Source organism: Eretmochelys imbricata, chromosome 13 (assembly GCF_965152235.1).
Source record: "Eretmochelys imbricata isolate rEreImb1 chromosome 13, rEreImb1.hap1, whole genome shotgun sequence".
NCBI lineage: Eukaryota > Metazoa > Chordata > Testudines > Cheloniidae > Eretmochelys > Eretmochelys imbricata.
In genome coordinates this window covers 41,179,401-41,195,657 of record NC_135584.1, presented here as the reverse complement: position 1 = coordinate 41,195,657, position 16,257 = coordinate 41,179,401, and positions in this window count along the sequence as shown.

The window sequence follows — 16,257 nt, the reverse complement described above, 5'->3', positions numbered from 1 at the left end:
CTAAGGGGGGATATGATTGAGGTCTATAAAATTATGACTGATGTGGAGAAAGTAAATAAGGAAGCGTTATTTACTCCTTCTTATAACACAAGAACAAGGGGTCACCAAATGAAATTCATAGGCAGAAGGTTTAAAACAAACAAAAGGAAGGTTTTTTTCCCACACAATGCACAGTCAACCTGTGGAACTCCTTGCCAGAGGATGTTGTGAAGGTCAAGATTATAACAGGGTTCAAAAAAGAACTAGATCAATTCTATTAGCCAGGATGGCAGGTGGGGCAGGGATTGTGTCCCTAACCTCTGTTTGCCAGAAGCTGGGAATGGGCGATGGGGTGGATCACTTGATGATTCTCTGTTCTGTTCATTCCCTCTGGGCACCTGGCATTGGCCACTGTTGGTAGACAGGTTACTGGGCTATGTGGACCTTTGGTCTGACCCAGTCTGGCCACTCTTATGTTCTTAAGGAATTTTGTCTCTAAGAATTGTAGAGAACACTGCAGAAATTATTCTGTGAGTGGAATTCTTAATCTTCTCCTTTACTCACATCACCCTTTCCCACTACACCCACCTCCAGGAGGCTGAGTTTGCTGAGGGCTGAGGTCCAAGATCTGTGTCTTAGAAAGAGAAGCAGATGCAAATTCAGTGCCTCAGCGCATGATAAAAATCGTGTGATATCCAGGTCCCTGCAGGGCGAGCAGAGAGGACGGACAAGTCCGGGTGTCCGTGCAGATCCCACCATAAACCCTCCAGAGTCAGCAACATAAGACTGTGGCTGAACCTCACTTTCTTACTAGCAGCCCTTCCAGGTAATTTTATCCCCTTCCTCGCTACATGGACTGGAGACAACGGGGGATGCTGCACATCCCGAACCTGACCCAAAGGGCAGTGAAGTCAACGGGAACCTTTCTGCTGCTTCCAATGGGCTTTGAGCCAGGCCCTGTGTGAATGTGATTCTCATTCTTTCCAGGTGTCTGGTCATAGGTCCAGCTGGTGGAGTCCGGAGGGGGGATTCAAACTCCTGCGGGATCTCTCCGCCTCTCCTGCAAAGCCTCCAGATTCACCTTCAGCAGCTACCATATGAACTGGGTCCGTCAGGCGCCGGGGAAAGGACTGGAGTGGGTCGCACAGATACTCAATCCTACTTATAGTTCAGCAACATATTACAGTGATACGGTGAAAGGGCGATTCACCATCTCCAGAGACGAGTCCAGCAGCACGGTGTATCTGCAAATGAACAGCCTGAGAGCCAAAGACACCGCCCGGTATCACTGTGCAAGAGACACAGCGATCAGAAACCTCCTGCGGTTAGCACAGAAACCTCCAGCGTGAATCCCCCTCCCTCTCCGTGCCCACAGTCACTGCCAAAACAGAGCCGTTCACACAGACAGGAACCCAGAGTGTGAAGCCTCCAGTCCTTTATCCGGGCTTCACTCCTCTCAAAATTCACTTTGATGATGAAAGACCCACGGTTCCATCAGAACCGAGACCGTCCTTAAACATTCCCTAATGATGCAGAAATAGATTCCTTCTCCAAAGTGTTATTCACACTTAGCTCTCCGTCCTTCACCCTCCTTTCCCAGCAAACTCAGCTGGAGAAGACGGGCAGGAAGCAGGAGCCATGCAGCCAAAGGTGGACGTGAACTAGAATTTTTCACACCGGAATCTTGCCACACTTTGCACTCACCTAAAGAAAGGCCAAATCATACTTCTTGAACACACTGCTTCATTTCCAAAGTGACTGGGGTCCCTTATTAGTCAATGCCACATTCTGCAGGAAGCAGGAAATGGGAGTCACTCGTCCTAAATACACATGCAGACCGTGGGAATCCTCTTTACAGACTCTAGTGGATTCCTCTTTAGCCAAACTCCAAGTTTCTTGCACTTGCCCATTCATAATAAAACACCCCGTGTACAGAGAGCGTCTCAGTTTAAGAAAGAAAAGGAGTACTTGTGGCACCTTAGAGACTAACGAATTTATTTGAGCATGAGCTTTCGTGAGCTACAGCTCACTTCATCAGATGCATACCGTGGAAACTGCAGCAGACTCTATATATACACAGAGAATATGAAACAATACCTCCTCCCACCCCACTGTCCTGCTGGTAAGTGGGGTGGGAGGAGGTATTGTTTCATATTCTCTGTGTATATATAGAGTCTGCTGCAGTTTCCACGGTATGCATCTGATGAAGTGAGCTGTAGCTCACGAAAGCTCATGCTCAAATAAATTCGTTAGTCTCTAAGGTGCCACAAGTACTCCTTTTCTTTCTGCGAATACAGACTAACACGGCTGTTACTCTGAAACCTGTCAGTTTAAGAATTCCCTTTTAAAAAAAGAAGGAATCGTGGTTTTCTGAGCGCACTGAAAGTTAACACCACCGGTGTCTGGTTCATTCCTGTGTCAGACAGTCATTCTGCGCCTCTGTGTTATGATACATTTGTTCCAACTGAAATCAAATTCAAGATTACAACAGGGCAGCACACAATCTGTCCCACAAGCCGTGTCACCATGTAGCATCGCATCGTCTTCCTTCCTTCAGCCCACGTCTGCGAAAGACAGACCATTAACTAGGAGCGGCAAAGTGCAGGGGAATCATTTCACATATAAGCTTTGAAAGGGCCAGGCCTGGAATATCACAAAAGAAAATGTGGAGAGAGCTAATACAGGCTGACTGCTCCCTTCCAGCACAGCTGCCCTCGCTACACACTTCACCACAGTGACTCAGCTGTGAAGTGATCAATCCTGGTCCATTCAAGTCAAAGGCAAAACTCCCATTGGCTCAATGGGACTGGGATTCCCCGCAGTGATGGAAAGATGTGTCAGACTCATAGCACAGGGACAGAACTGTTTGCCTTGCAAAATGAAGGATTTCAGGATCTGTCAATACTTCTGTATGTCGATCTATGAGAGAGAGAGAGAGAGAGAGAGAGAGAGAGAGAGAGAGAGTTTAAAGTGAGGGAGAGGGGACAGTAAAGGGAAGGAGAGAGAGGGAAATGCAGTGGGGCATCAAGGGAATATCCCATACTTTTCTTACTCAGGTAGGTCTATCCATCCTTGTTCTCTATAGGATAAATTCCACCGTAGGCAGATATGTCAATACAAAGCTTATAGACCACTTAATTCCTCGATATTCAGTTGAAGGGTTTCAAGTGGTCCAGAGGGCTGATGGGCCCTCGGAACAGTAGGAAATTTAACCCACAAAATCATAGTGGTTAATAAGTTTTTAATTGTGAAACTAATGTACCATTGGAACAATTTATCAGGGTAGTGGTGGATTCTCTGTCACTGATAATTTTTAGATTAACATTGGTAGATTTTTTCTAAAAGATCTGCTCTAGGAATTGTTGGTGAAAGTTCTGAGGTGTGTGTTCCACAGAAAGTCTGACTAGATGATCACAATGGTCCCTTTTGGGCTTAGAATCTATGAGACCTATTGAGTAAAATTCAGGGAAATATCAGTTATTTGGGATTGATGTTCATGTCTCTCTTATATAGAGCGGTGCACGCAAATTATCCCCTTACATTTCCTGTTAAAAGCCAGCGATTCCCCTGACCCTGCAGCTCTGGGGTTCAGAGTTCGCAGCCCGTGTCTGCTCAGAGACCAGCCAAACCCCACCAGAACTCTCCCCACAGTCGGGAACATGGCACTGTGGTTTTTTTTCCTTCTCATTGAAACAGCTTTCACAGGTACGTCGATTTCCCCCAGGGTTTGTTACAATCTCACTTGGGAGCCAGGGTCTCTACGAATCTCATTGTGTCTATTTGCAGGGGCTTTTTCACAGGCTCAGCTGGTGGACTCCGGAGTGGGTGTGAAAGAGCCTGGAGACTCTCTCCGCCTCTCCTGCAAAGCCTCCGGCTTCACTTTCAGCGATTACTGAATGAGCTGGGTCAGACAGGCACCTGGGAAGGGACTAGAGTGGAAAGGGGAAATACACCCAACTGCAACTACCAGCAACTACGCACAGCCCTTCAAGGGCCGCTTCACCATCTCCAGAGACAACCCCAACAACCTGGTGTATTTGCAGCTGAGCAGCCTGAGACCTGAGGACACCGTCCTGTACTATTGTTCGAGAATCCCGCAGTGAGCACAAAGCTCATGCGGACCGGTCAAAAACTGATTTGGAGGTGGGTGCAATCTTCCCAATGGACAGCAGCGGTCAATAGTGCATTACAATTCAAAGGTTTCAGAGCAAGAGCCGTGTTAGTCTGTATTCGCAAAAAGAAAAGGAGTACTTGTGGCACCTTAGAGACTAACCAATTTATTTGAGCAGGAGCTTTCGTGAGCTACAGCTCACTTCATCGGATGAAGTGAGCTGTAGCTCACAAAAGCTCATGCTCAAATAAATTGGTTAGTCTCTAAGGTGCCACAAGTACTCCTTTTCTTTTTACAATTCAAAGATGTCCTAACGCGAGTAACACGAGAAGGAACAGGTCTGAATGACACCTCAACATGAAAAGGGAAGATTTGGAGAAAAGAGCAGTTGACAGGTGTCAAAGTTCCTTCCCCACCCTGAACTCTAGGGTACAGATGTGGGGACCTGCATGAAAAACCCCTAAGCTTATTTTTACCAGCTTAGGTTAAAACTTCCCCAGGGTACAAACTATTTTACCTTTTGCCCTTGGACTTTATTGCTGCCACCACCAAGTGTCTAACAAATATATAACCGGGAAAGAGCCCTCTTGGAAACGTCTTTCCCTCCAAAATCCTCCTCAAACCCTACACCCTCTTTCCTGGGGAAGGCTTGATAAAAATCATCACCAATTTGCATAGGTGACCACAGACCCAAACCCTTGGATCTGAGAACAATGAGAAAAACATTCAGTTCTTGAAAAGAAACATTTTAATAGAAGAAACAGTAAAAAGAATCACCTCTGTAAAATCAGGATGGTAAATACCTTACAGGGTAATTAGATTCAAAACATAGAAAATCCCTCTAGGCAAAGCCTTAAGTTACAAAAAGACACAAAAATAGGAATCTACATTCCATTCAGCACAGCTTATTTTCTCAGCCATTTAAAGAAAGCAGAATCTAATGCATATCTAGCTAGATTACTTACTAAGTTCTAAGACTTCATTCCTTTTCTGTTCCTGGCAAAAGCATCACCCAGACAGAGCCAGACCCTTTGTTTTTCTCCCTCCTCCCAGCTTTGAAAGTATCTTGTCTCCTCATTGGTCATTTTGGTCAGGTGCCATCGAGGTTATCCTAGCTTCTTAACCCTTTACAGATGAAAGGATTCTTCCTCTGGCCAGGAGGGATTTTAAAGGGGTTTATCCTTCCCTTTATATTTATGACACGCCCCCCCAAATCACAGCTAGGGTGAAACGCTGGCTGGGATTTCTTCCTGGAGCTCTAGGAAAAAACAGAGTTAATAAGACACATGCACCTCTAAATATACTACCAAGTACATAAAGACTAAGAATATTTTCCACATCTCAAGGACGATTTTAACCAGTTGATTCTGGGAAACTTTCACGGGAGAGTGCATCAGCCACTTTGTTAGAAGCTCCTGAGATGTGTTGGATGTTGAAATCAAAATCTTGGAGAGCTAAACTCCACCAAATAAGTTTTTTGTTATTTCCCGTGGTGGTATGAAGCCACTGTAGTGCAGCATGGTCAGTTTGCAGGTGGAAACGCCGTCCGCAAACATATGGGCGTAGCTTTTCCAGAGCATAGACAATGGCGTAACATTCTTTTTCACTGACTGACCAGTTGCTTTCCCTCTCAGACAGCTTCTTGCTGAGAAACACTGCAGGGTGGAATTCTTGATCCGGTCCTTCCTGTAATAAAACTGCTCCCACACCACGCTCGGACGCATCTGTGGTTACTAGGAACGGTTTGTCAAAGTCTGGGGCCCTTAGCACAGGGTCAGACATGAGTGTCGCTTTAAGCTGGTTAAAGGCCTTCTGACACTCTTTGGTCCACTGAATGGCATTTGGCTGTTTCTTTTTGGTTAGGTCTGTCAGTGGGGCAGTGATTTGGCTGTATTGTGGTACAAATCGCCTGTAATATCCGGCCAAGCCTAAGAAAGATTGAACCTGTTTCTTTGACTTTGGGACAGGCCACTTTTGGATAGCATCCACTTTGGCCTGTAGGGGACTGATAGTTCCTTGACCCACCTGGTGTCCAAGGTAAGTCACTCTGTTTAGGCCTATTTGACACTTCTTAGTCTTAACAGTTAGTCCTGCCTCCCTTATACGCTCGAAGACATTTTGTAGATGTTCCAGGTGTTCTGCCCAGGAATCCAAAAATATGGCCACATCGTCAAGGTAGGTGACTGCATATTCTCCTAATCCCGCTAGGAGACCATCTACAAGTCCTTGGAAGGTGGCGGGTGCATTTCACAGCCCGAAAAGGAATACATTAAATTCATACAGCCGGACATGTGTGGTGAAGGCTGACTTTTCCTTGGCAGATTCATCTAGCGGTACCTGCCAGAACTCCTTGGTTAAGTCCAAGGTAGAGATGAACTGGGCCCGTCCGTTCATCTGTGCGTGGCATTGGATAGTTGTCTGGGCGAGTTACAGCATTTATCTTACGGTAGTCCATGCAAAAACACATCTCCCCATCTGATTAGGGAACTAGAACCACTGGAGATGCCCATGCACTGCCAGAGGGGCGGATTACCCCCATCTGTAGCATATCCTGGATCTCCCGTTCTATGGCAGTTTTAGCTTGAGGAGACACCCGGTAAGGTTGGACTTTAACTGGGTGAGCATTACCTGTGTCAATGGAGTGGTATGCCCGTTCAGTCAGTCCTGGGGTGGCTGAGAATGTCGGCGTGTAGCTAGTGCACAGCTCCTGGATCTGTTGTCGCTGCATACGCTGTATCTGGGCCTGAGGACCTCTGGTGTGATTTCGGTGCAATGAACTGTAATCTGTTGGGGTTCTTGGGGCAGTTGGCCTTCACATGCCCCGGCTCATTACATTTAAAACATCGTCCAGCTGATGGATCACTGGGGCGAGGCGGGTTGCTGGAGAATGTTGTGGCGGGACGATAAGGTGGCTGGAGGGTTCCTCGGGGGTAGTTGGGGCCTTGGGCTGCCCCCGGTAGTAGGGTGTGGTCTGAGGTTGTCCCTTCTGGTATCCGCTCCAACAGCGACCAGTTTTTTTCTTTTCTGCTACCTCCACCTGTTAGGATATAGATATTCAGGCCTGTCTGTAAAGGCCTATACTCTAGGAATTTAGGTGTATTCTTATCATTTGGCTAATTATAGAGGTATAAAAGAAAGAATCAAAATCACTATCTGCTGGTGTAAGGGCCTTCTGTTACTGTGACAGTCTGAGGCCCTGTTCTTAGGCTAAGGCCTTTGGCTAAGCAGCAGAGGCAGCCATAAGCTGGGAAGCGACCGGTCACCTCCTCACATTCCAAACTAGTCACATTGAAATAAGGGGCTATTGGGCTGTTAGGCACTATCAGGACAGGATTGTGTTCCTATCACCTCCAGAGAAAGGGAAGTGCCTAGAAAATGTAAAAGGAAACTTAGTTTGATAGCATCCTGTCTGGCAAGAACTCACTTATCAATAGCTGGGATGTGAAATCCTCCCTTTTGTATTTTTTTGTCATCATAGTTCCCACTTTGCTGTTGTTTGTCTGTATAATCTCTGTCTGGTTCTGTGATTGTTCCTGTCTGCTGTATAATTAATTTTGCTGGGTGTAAACTAATTAAGGTGGTGGGATATAATTGGTTACATAATCATGTTACAATATGTTAGGATTGGTTAGTTAAATTTCAGGAAAATGATTGGTTAAGGTATAGCTAAGCAGAACTCAAGTTTTACTATATAATCTGTAGTCAATGAGGAAGTGAGTGGGTGTGGGTGGGGGTGGGGGTGTGAGATGGGAACAGGGAATGGGGGTAAGGAAATTGCAATCATGTTTTGCTAAAGGGGGAGATGGGAACAGGGAATGTGGGTAAGGAAGTTAGAATCATGTTTGGCTAAGGGTAGGAATGGGAACAGGGACACAGGTGTAAGGCTCTGTGGTGTCAGAGCTGGGAAGGAGGATACTAAGGAAGGAAACTGGAATCATGCTTGCTGGAAGTTCACCCCAATAAACATCGAATTGTTTGCACCTTTGGACTTCGGGTATTGTTGCTCTCTGTTCATGTGAGAAGGACCAGGGAAGTAAGTGGGTGAAGGAATATGCCCCCTAACACCACCCATTTGGCTCCAATCTCCCCCGCCTCGATTACAGTTTTGGGCTTCCCATCTTGGATGTATCTTTCTATTTCCTCAGGAACATCCTCTAAGAACTGCTCCATTTGCATTAGGAAGGGCAAATCTTCTGGAGATTTCACACCTGCTCCTGATATCCAGGCATCCCAATGTTTCACAATGTGGTAGGCTTGTCGGGTAAATGACACGTCTGGTTTCCACCTTAGGGCTCTGAACCGCCAACGGGAGTACTCGGGGGTTAGCCCCATTCTGACTCTCGCCTTGGTTTTAAACCGTTCATACTGGTTCATGTGGTCCTTAGGCATTTCAGCCGCCACCTCAGCTAAGGGTCCACTGAGCTGTGACCTCAGCTTTGTATTGGTCTGTAGAGATGCTGTACAAAGGCAGGCCTTTTCGAAGTTTTCTAAGAAGGCCTCGGTATCATCGCCTGCCTTGTAGGTGGGGAACTTCCTGGGATGTGAAGTGGTACCTGGAGAAGGATTGCTATTCTGCTGAGCCTTTGCCTTCTCCATCTCCAGGGTATGCTTCCTCTCTTTTTCCTTCTCAGCATGCTTCCATTAGGCAAGAGTGGCAAATGTGGGTAGCCCAATGTGTAGCAAAGCACAGGATGGACTAAGGCCTCAGGTAATTCAGTGATTTACAGGGTAAGATTATAGGGCTTCTTCTTCAGCTTCTTCTTCTCTTCAGCCCAAAACATCTTTAAAGGTAGCAGTACAGTGTCACCATCCATGTCTGCCTTTACGTCTGACTGACCCTGACAATATTTGCCCTATTGGAATCCTACCCTCTGTTTGTTGTCTACAGTGTCACCATCATTTTAACAGGTTTCAAAGTAACAGCCGTGTTAGTCTGTATTCGCAAAAAGAAAAGGAGTACTTGTGGCACCTTAGAGACTAACCAATTTATTTGAGCATGAGCTTTCGTGAGCTACAGCTCACTTCATCAGATACATACCGTGGAAACTGCAGCAGACTTTATATATACACAGAGAATATGAAACAATACCTCCAACAAAGCCCGTTGCCAATTGTGCCCACATATCTATTCAGGGGACACCATCACAGGGCCTAATAACATCAGCCACACTATCAGAGGCTCGTTCACCTGCACATCCACCAATGTGATTTATGCCATCATGTGCCAGCAATGCCCCTCTGCCATGTACATTGGTCAAACTGGACAGTCTCTACGTAAAAGAATAAATGGACACAAATCAGATGTCAAGAATTATAACATTCATAAACCAGTCGGAGAACACTTCAATCTCTCTGGTCACGCAATCACAGACATGAAGGTCACTATCTTAAAACAAAAAAACTTCAAATCCAGACTCCAGCGAGAAACTGCTGAATTGGAATTCATTTGCAAATTGGATACTATTAATTTAGGCTTAAATAGAGACTGGGAGTGGCTAAGTCATTATGCAAGGTAGCCTATTTCCTCTTGTTCCCCCCCCCCCCCAGATGTTCTGGTTTAACTTGGATTTAAACTTGGAGAGTGGTCAGTTTGGACGAGCTATTACCAGCAGGAGAGTGAGTCTGTGTGTGTATGGGGGTGGGTTTTTGGAGGGGGGTGAGGGAGTGAGAGAACCTGGATTTGTGCAGGAAATGGCCTAACTTCATTATCATGCACATTGTGTAAAGAGTTGTCACTTTGGATGGGCTATCACCAGCAGGAGAGTGAATTTGTGTGGGGGGGTGGAGGGTGAGAAAACCTGGATTTGTGCTGGAAATGGCCTAACCTGACGATTACTTTAGATAAGCTATTACCAGCAGGACAGTGGGGTGGGAGGAGGTATTGTTTCATATTCTCTGTGTATATATAAAGTCTGCTGCAGTTTCCACGGTATGTATCTGATGAAGTGAGCTGTAGCTCACGAAAGCTCATGCTCAAATAAATTGGTTAGTCTCTAAGGTGCCACAAGTACTCCTTTTCTTTTTACCATCATTTTAGTCTTTTTGATTGCAGCGAATCCTGCACCCTGACTTCACATCCTTTATTCCTTCCAACTTCTTCATTGGTCTGGAAATCATTACACCTGACATTACTGGGTCTGGAACACATCGAGGGTCTCACCCCTCCACTTTGCTCATTCTCTCCTGGAGCTCATATGCATATGCCCAGACAGTTTCACCAGGCTCCTGCTTGCTCTCAAATAACTCTTTTAGTCTGGTTCCAATAGGTGCCTTTGTGAGAGATTAAGTTACCAATCTGCCTGAGGTATCAGGTGATCAGGCTGAGGCCACAGGATCGTTAGGGAAGGAGATGATGGAGGACACCAAGTAACTGAGTTTAAAGCTTTATTAATAAAATAAAGTAAAATAACAGCGGAGAGGGCTGAGGGATTCCCACATCACTCAGAGGAAGGAAGAAAGCGTTAATGTCCCAGCCCTAATCCACTTTCATACTCAGACATGCACTACTCGAGGCTGGCCAAACCCGGGTGTAACGTACGAAGAATCGGGTGGAGAGGTGGATGGGAATTCTGTGCTGTGCACAGGTCATCCAGGGTCCACTGTTGATCTCCAACTTGCTTCAGCTCTCGGGAGGGTTTTAAGTCCTGGGTTCTTCTTGGGGCATTTCGTCCAGGGACCTTTGTCCGCTGTACTCTTTGTATCAGTCCAAACCGGCCTTCCGAGGCTTCCTTGGCTTCCCCAAAACACATCGGCTTCAGGGTTGTTATGTTCCCATTCACAGACCTTTGCATTCTCACTAGTTTTTGCAATCCCCTGCAGTCCTGTTCAGTTTACTGCTCTGTTCTCACAGCTGGTTGGAATTGGAATCCAGGCCCCCATCTTTCTTGGCATCAGAGAGTCTGCTTGGGTGCATTGGCCTTGAGCGGCTGGAGTCAGCTTCTTTTCTTCGGACCTAGTTGGATCGTCGAGTTAACCCGTCCCTTTCTCCCTTCCTCCCCTTTTGGCCTCTTGCAACTTGCAAAGGAATCTTTCACTCCACACTCACACCTTCAACCCCTCCCAAAATCCTTTCCCATGCATATGCCTATATAGGCGTCAGGGATATACAATGCTAATGCTTACTACATGAGCTGGGTCCGCCAGGCTCCCGGGGAGGGACTGGAATGGGTCTCTTTTATAAGCACCGCTGGGAGTCTAATATACTACCTTGATTCAATGAAAGGGCGATTCACCATCTCCAGGGATGACTCCAAGAGTGAGCTGTATCTGCAAATGGCCGGCCTGAAGCCCGAGGACACCGCCCGGTATTACTGTGCGAGAGACACAGTGACACCAAACCGGTTTGCGATCGTACAAAAACCCAGGCTGCGGAATCGCCCTTCTCCCGGCGGCCACACGGGGGCAGCAGCCACACCCCCTGCTTCGGGCTCGGGCAGGAGACCCGGCACCCGGGGGAACGGGACACAAACCTCCCGCCAGTTTAACCCTTCCGTTCCCAGGCAACGTTTCTCCCCTTCCTGCCCAGAGCCCCGCTGGTCCTGGGGTTCAGGGATCCCTCGCTTCATCTGTGAACCCCAATCCGGAGTGAGTCCTGTTCTGAATCACTCTCCCCTCGCAGACCTGGCACCTTGCCTCTCCCGGGCCAACCTCGGTGTCAGACTCACAGGCCAGCATCTGTCAGTGTAAAGGGGACAAGCACATTGGGGTTTGCATCAGATCCAAAGGTTGGAGCCAATTGCTCCTGGGGCCAAATCCGCCGCTAGTATAAAGTCACCGCAACTGCTTTCACTAGACTCGAGTTACTCCTGATTTACACCAGGGATGTTTATGGCATTAATGTAGTGGAAGGTAATTAGTTAATTATAACCGATGTGGGGCCCCTCCCAGTGGCATCTCTGCCCTTCACAAACGTTTATTGCCTTTATCCCCACAACGCCGCCATGAGGCGGGGAACTATCACAGCCCCAGGTTCAAAAAGTGGGACTGAGGCAGAGAGAGATGGAGGCTGGGATATGGCATTGGGCCATTCAGAGTCCAGGCGGGGCTGTGGGGCAGACAGGGCCGGCTCTCGGTTTTGTGCTGTCCCAAGCAAAAAAATTTTTGGGTGCTCCCCGTTTTTTTGGCTTTTACACATTTGCACTTTGCAATTTTCTTTTTGTTTTGACTGTTTAAAATTTTAAAAAATGAAAACAGAATTTGTAGTTAGTGAAATAAAACAATTTCCTACTAGTGTACTCATTAACACCAGCACCCAAGCAAAGGAACTTCCACTCCTCCCCTTGGAGCCACCAAAGCCTGGCGAAAATGGAGAGATGGCCCAGCTGCTGCTTCCCCCAGCCACTGGGCCAGTGACCCTGCCAAAGAAGGAGATTCAGCTGATTTGGCAAATCCGTGCTGGCTAGTCCTCATCATCCACTAGGAGCTTACAAATGCGTTGTTTAGTAATTTGTTCCAGCCCCTTTCCAGGATCGAAGTTGGGCTGACTGGTGCTTCATTGGACCTCTTCCTAAAGATGGCAAATGTCAAACCTTTCTCCAGTCCTCTGGCACCTAACTGGAGGAAAGGAGCAACTGATCCAGGGGCATCCAAAGCCGGGCCCCTGCAGTTGGTCATTTAAGACCCACAAAAGGGTACCTGGCCATGCACCTTCAGCCAAACTCCACCGGCATGGAGCCCCATGGAGCCCCCAGGGCTCAGAGGGCAGAGCTGAGTCCCGCAGCACCAGAACAGCCAGGGAGCAGGGATGGTGCCCAGAGCCTGGGGACAGGCTGGTGTCGAGACACCCGGGTCCCGATGCTGGACCAGTCCCAGGCGAGTTGGCCCGGAGGGGGTGGGAAGCAGCTTTGGACTGGTCAGTCCCGAGTCCAGGGGCAGCTCTGTGCACCAGGCCAGCTGTTTGCAGTGAAGTTTGGCTCAGCAGGGCCGGAGGAGGCCGCCCAGCCCATGCCACGGGTGGCGTCTCCTCCTCTCAGGGGTGGCTCCGGGCCCGGCCCCTCCCTCTGCCTCTGTGGCGGTGGCTCACTGGCAGGGCCGGCTCTAGGTTTTTTGGCACCCTAAGCATGTAAGCTTGCTTTGCTGGTGCCTAGAGCTGGTCCTGGGGGCAGAGATCATCCAGCACCAGAATAAACCCCACACCACTGAGCCTGGGAATGTGGCACTGCTGGGACTTTCCAAAGAGACTCCAGCATTTTTTTTCATCCATTTGACAGCTGGAAATCACAGCCCTTGTGTAAACGGTGCAGCTCAGGGTCCTGGCCCCAATAAAGTTCCACAATGTCACAGAGTCACCATGGAGATAAAAGGCCCCGCCCCTCAGCCCCCGATGACATCACAGCCCAGCGCTGGCCCTCAGGGCATTGGGGACAGTCACGTGGCGAAGGGCTGTGGACAGGGACACGGTGGGATTTCATGGGGTCGCTCAGGGGGAGGCGGCTCCCGAGGGAGAAGCAGAGGCCCGTGGGTGGGGGGCCAGGGGGGCACGAGGGTCACAGCGCGCAGCTCCCACTGAGTGAGATACGGCCCCGGCCTCCCCAAAGTCTCGCCTAGTCTAGTTTGGAGGTAGGGATGAAGGTTGAGGGCTAATATTAAAACTCAGATTAGAATTTACATTCAGGGTTAGAACTGTACCCTGGGTAAAGTCCGGATTTGGGGCTCTAAGTCAGGTATTCATGTAGTTTTCTGGTTCAGACATATATGAAGGTGGCGTTTATCCTCAGGGTCACGGTTAGGTGGGGGAGCTAGAGGAGGGATAAAGAAGATGCCAGTTTCTCTCCTTATGGTCGAGTAGGAAGCTCCGACTGAGACAAGGGTTAGGTACCACAGAGACAAAGCGCCGCCTCTTCTCTCGGCCCCACACAAAGGAACTGAGTTCGGGCTAGGAACTGGCGGGGGTCTCTTATAAGGAGCGGGGCATGCAAATGAGGGTGAGAGTTTCCTGTTTAAATCTGTCCCTCTCTCTGCCCAGGCTGCACCGGGAGACACAATCCGCAGCCCCCCGGGTCTCTGCAGTCACCAGCCAGTCCCCGGAGAACTTTCCCCTTCAGCACCTGGGGAAATGAAGCTTTGGTTGTACCTGGTTCTCATTGCAGCATCTCCAAAAGGTCCATTCTCCCTTTCCATGTACTGGGGAGGCGGGGGGTTATTGTGCTATTTCCCGAGGTCCTCATGTTCCGCATAATTAATTGTTATTCCCAGATGCCCGGTCCCAGCTGCAGCTGGTGGAGTCCGGAGGGGATGTGAAAAAGCCCGGAGACTCTCTCCGCCTCTCCGGCAAAGCCTCCAGGTTCACGTTCAGCAGCTACTGGATGAGCTGGGTCCCCCAAGCTCCCGGGAAGGGGCTGGAGTAGGTCGCCCAGATTCATGGCTGTAGCATATAGGACAGTGACTCGGTAAAAGGGCGATTCGCCGTCTCCAGAGATGACCCCAACAGCCTGTTCTACCTGCAGCTGAACCTGCCTGAAGCCCGAGGACACCGCCCGGTCTCACTGAGCGAGAGACCCAGCGAGGGGAATCCCGACCGGGCTCACACAAAAACCCGAGCGGCAGAACCGCCCTTCTCCCGTGCGCCGCGAAGGGGCAGCACTTCCACAGACAGCCCAGCCCTGGGCACAGGAATGGGACCTACAGCCAGAGTGAAAAACAAATCCGTGCTCAGGTTTCAGAGCTCAATATCCATCTACAGAGCCAGAGACTCCTGGGACTGGAGGGGACCTCGGGAGGTCATCTCGTCCCGCCCCCTGCACTCATGGCAGGATTCAGTATTATCTAGACCATCCCTGGCAGGTGATTGTCCAACCTGCTCTTAAAAATCTTCCCTGATGGAGATTCCACAACCTCCCTGGAAATTGATTCCAGTGCTTAACCACCCTGCCAGTTAGGAAGTTTTTCCGAATGTCAAACCTCCCTTGATGCAATTTAAGCCCATTGCTTCTTGTCCTATCCTCAGAGGTTTAAGAGAATAATTTGTCTCCCTCCTCCTTGTACTCCTCCTTTTATGTACTTGCAAACTTATCACATCCCAGCAACCGGATGAATGTAACACGAACCTCCCGTCAGTTTTAACCCTTCCGTTCACGGACAATATCTCTCCCCTTCCTTCCCAGAGCCCCGCTGGGTGCAGAGATCCCTCGTTTCATCTGTGAACCCCAATCTGGAGTGAGTCCTGTTCTGAATCACTCTCCTCTCGGAGACCTGGTGCCTCTGCTCTCTTGGGGCCCGTCTCTGTGTCAGACTCACAGGACCCCTCCTGTTGGTGTAAAGGAGACAAGCGCATTGAGGGATTGATCCAGTGCCAATCAGAGACAACGGGATTCATTCTCTTGCCCTCCTTTGGGTTTGTATCACACCCAACGGATGGAGAAAATTCCTCATGGGGCCAAATCTTCAGCTAGCGTAAAGTCTCTGCAACTGCTTTCACTGGATTCATAGACTCATAGATATTAATGTCAGAAGGGACAATTATGATCATCTAGTCTGACCTCCTGCACAATGCCGGCCACAGAATCTCACTCACCCACTCCTGCAATAAACCACTCACCAATGTCTGAGCTATTGAAGTTCTCAAATCATAGTTTAAAGACTTCTAGGTGCAGAGACTCCTCCAGCAAGTGACCTGTGCCCCATTCTGCAGAGGAAGGTGGAAAACCCCCAGGGCCTCTTCCAATCTGACCTGGAAGAAAATTCCTTCCCGACCCCAAATATGGTGATCAGCTGAATCCTAAGCATGTGGGCAATGTTTGCCAGCCAGATACCCAGGAAAGAATTCTCTGTAGTAACTCAGATCCCACCCCATTTAACATCCCATCACAGGCCTTTGGGCCTATTTACCATGAATGGTTAAAGATCAATTAATTGCCAAAATCATGTTATCCCATTATACCATCTCCTCCATAAATTTATTGAGTTTAATCTTGAAGCCAGATAGGTCTTTTGCCCCCACTGCTTCCCTTGGAAGGCTGTTCCAGAACTTCACTCCTCTGATGGTGAGAAACCTTTGACTAATTTCAAGTCTAAACTTCCAGATGGCCAGTTTATATCCATTTGTTCTTGCGTCCACATTGGTACTAAGCTTCAATAATTCCTCTCCCTCCCTGGTATTTATCCCTCTGATATATTTATAGAGAGCAATCCTATCTCCCCTCAGCCTTCTTTTGGTTAGGCTAAACAAG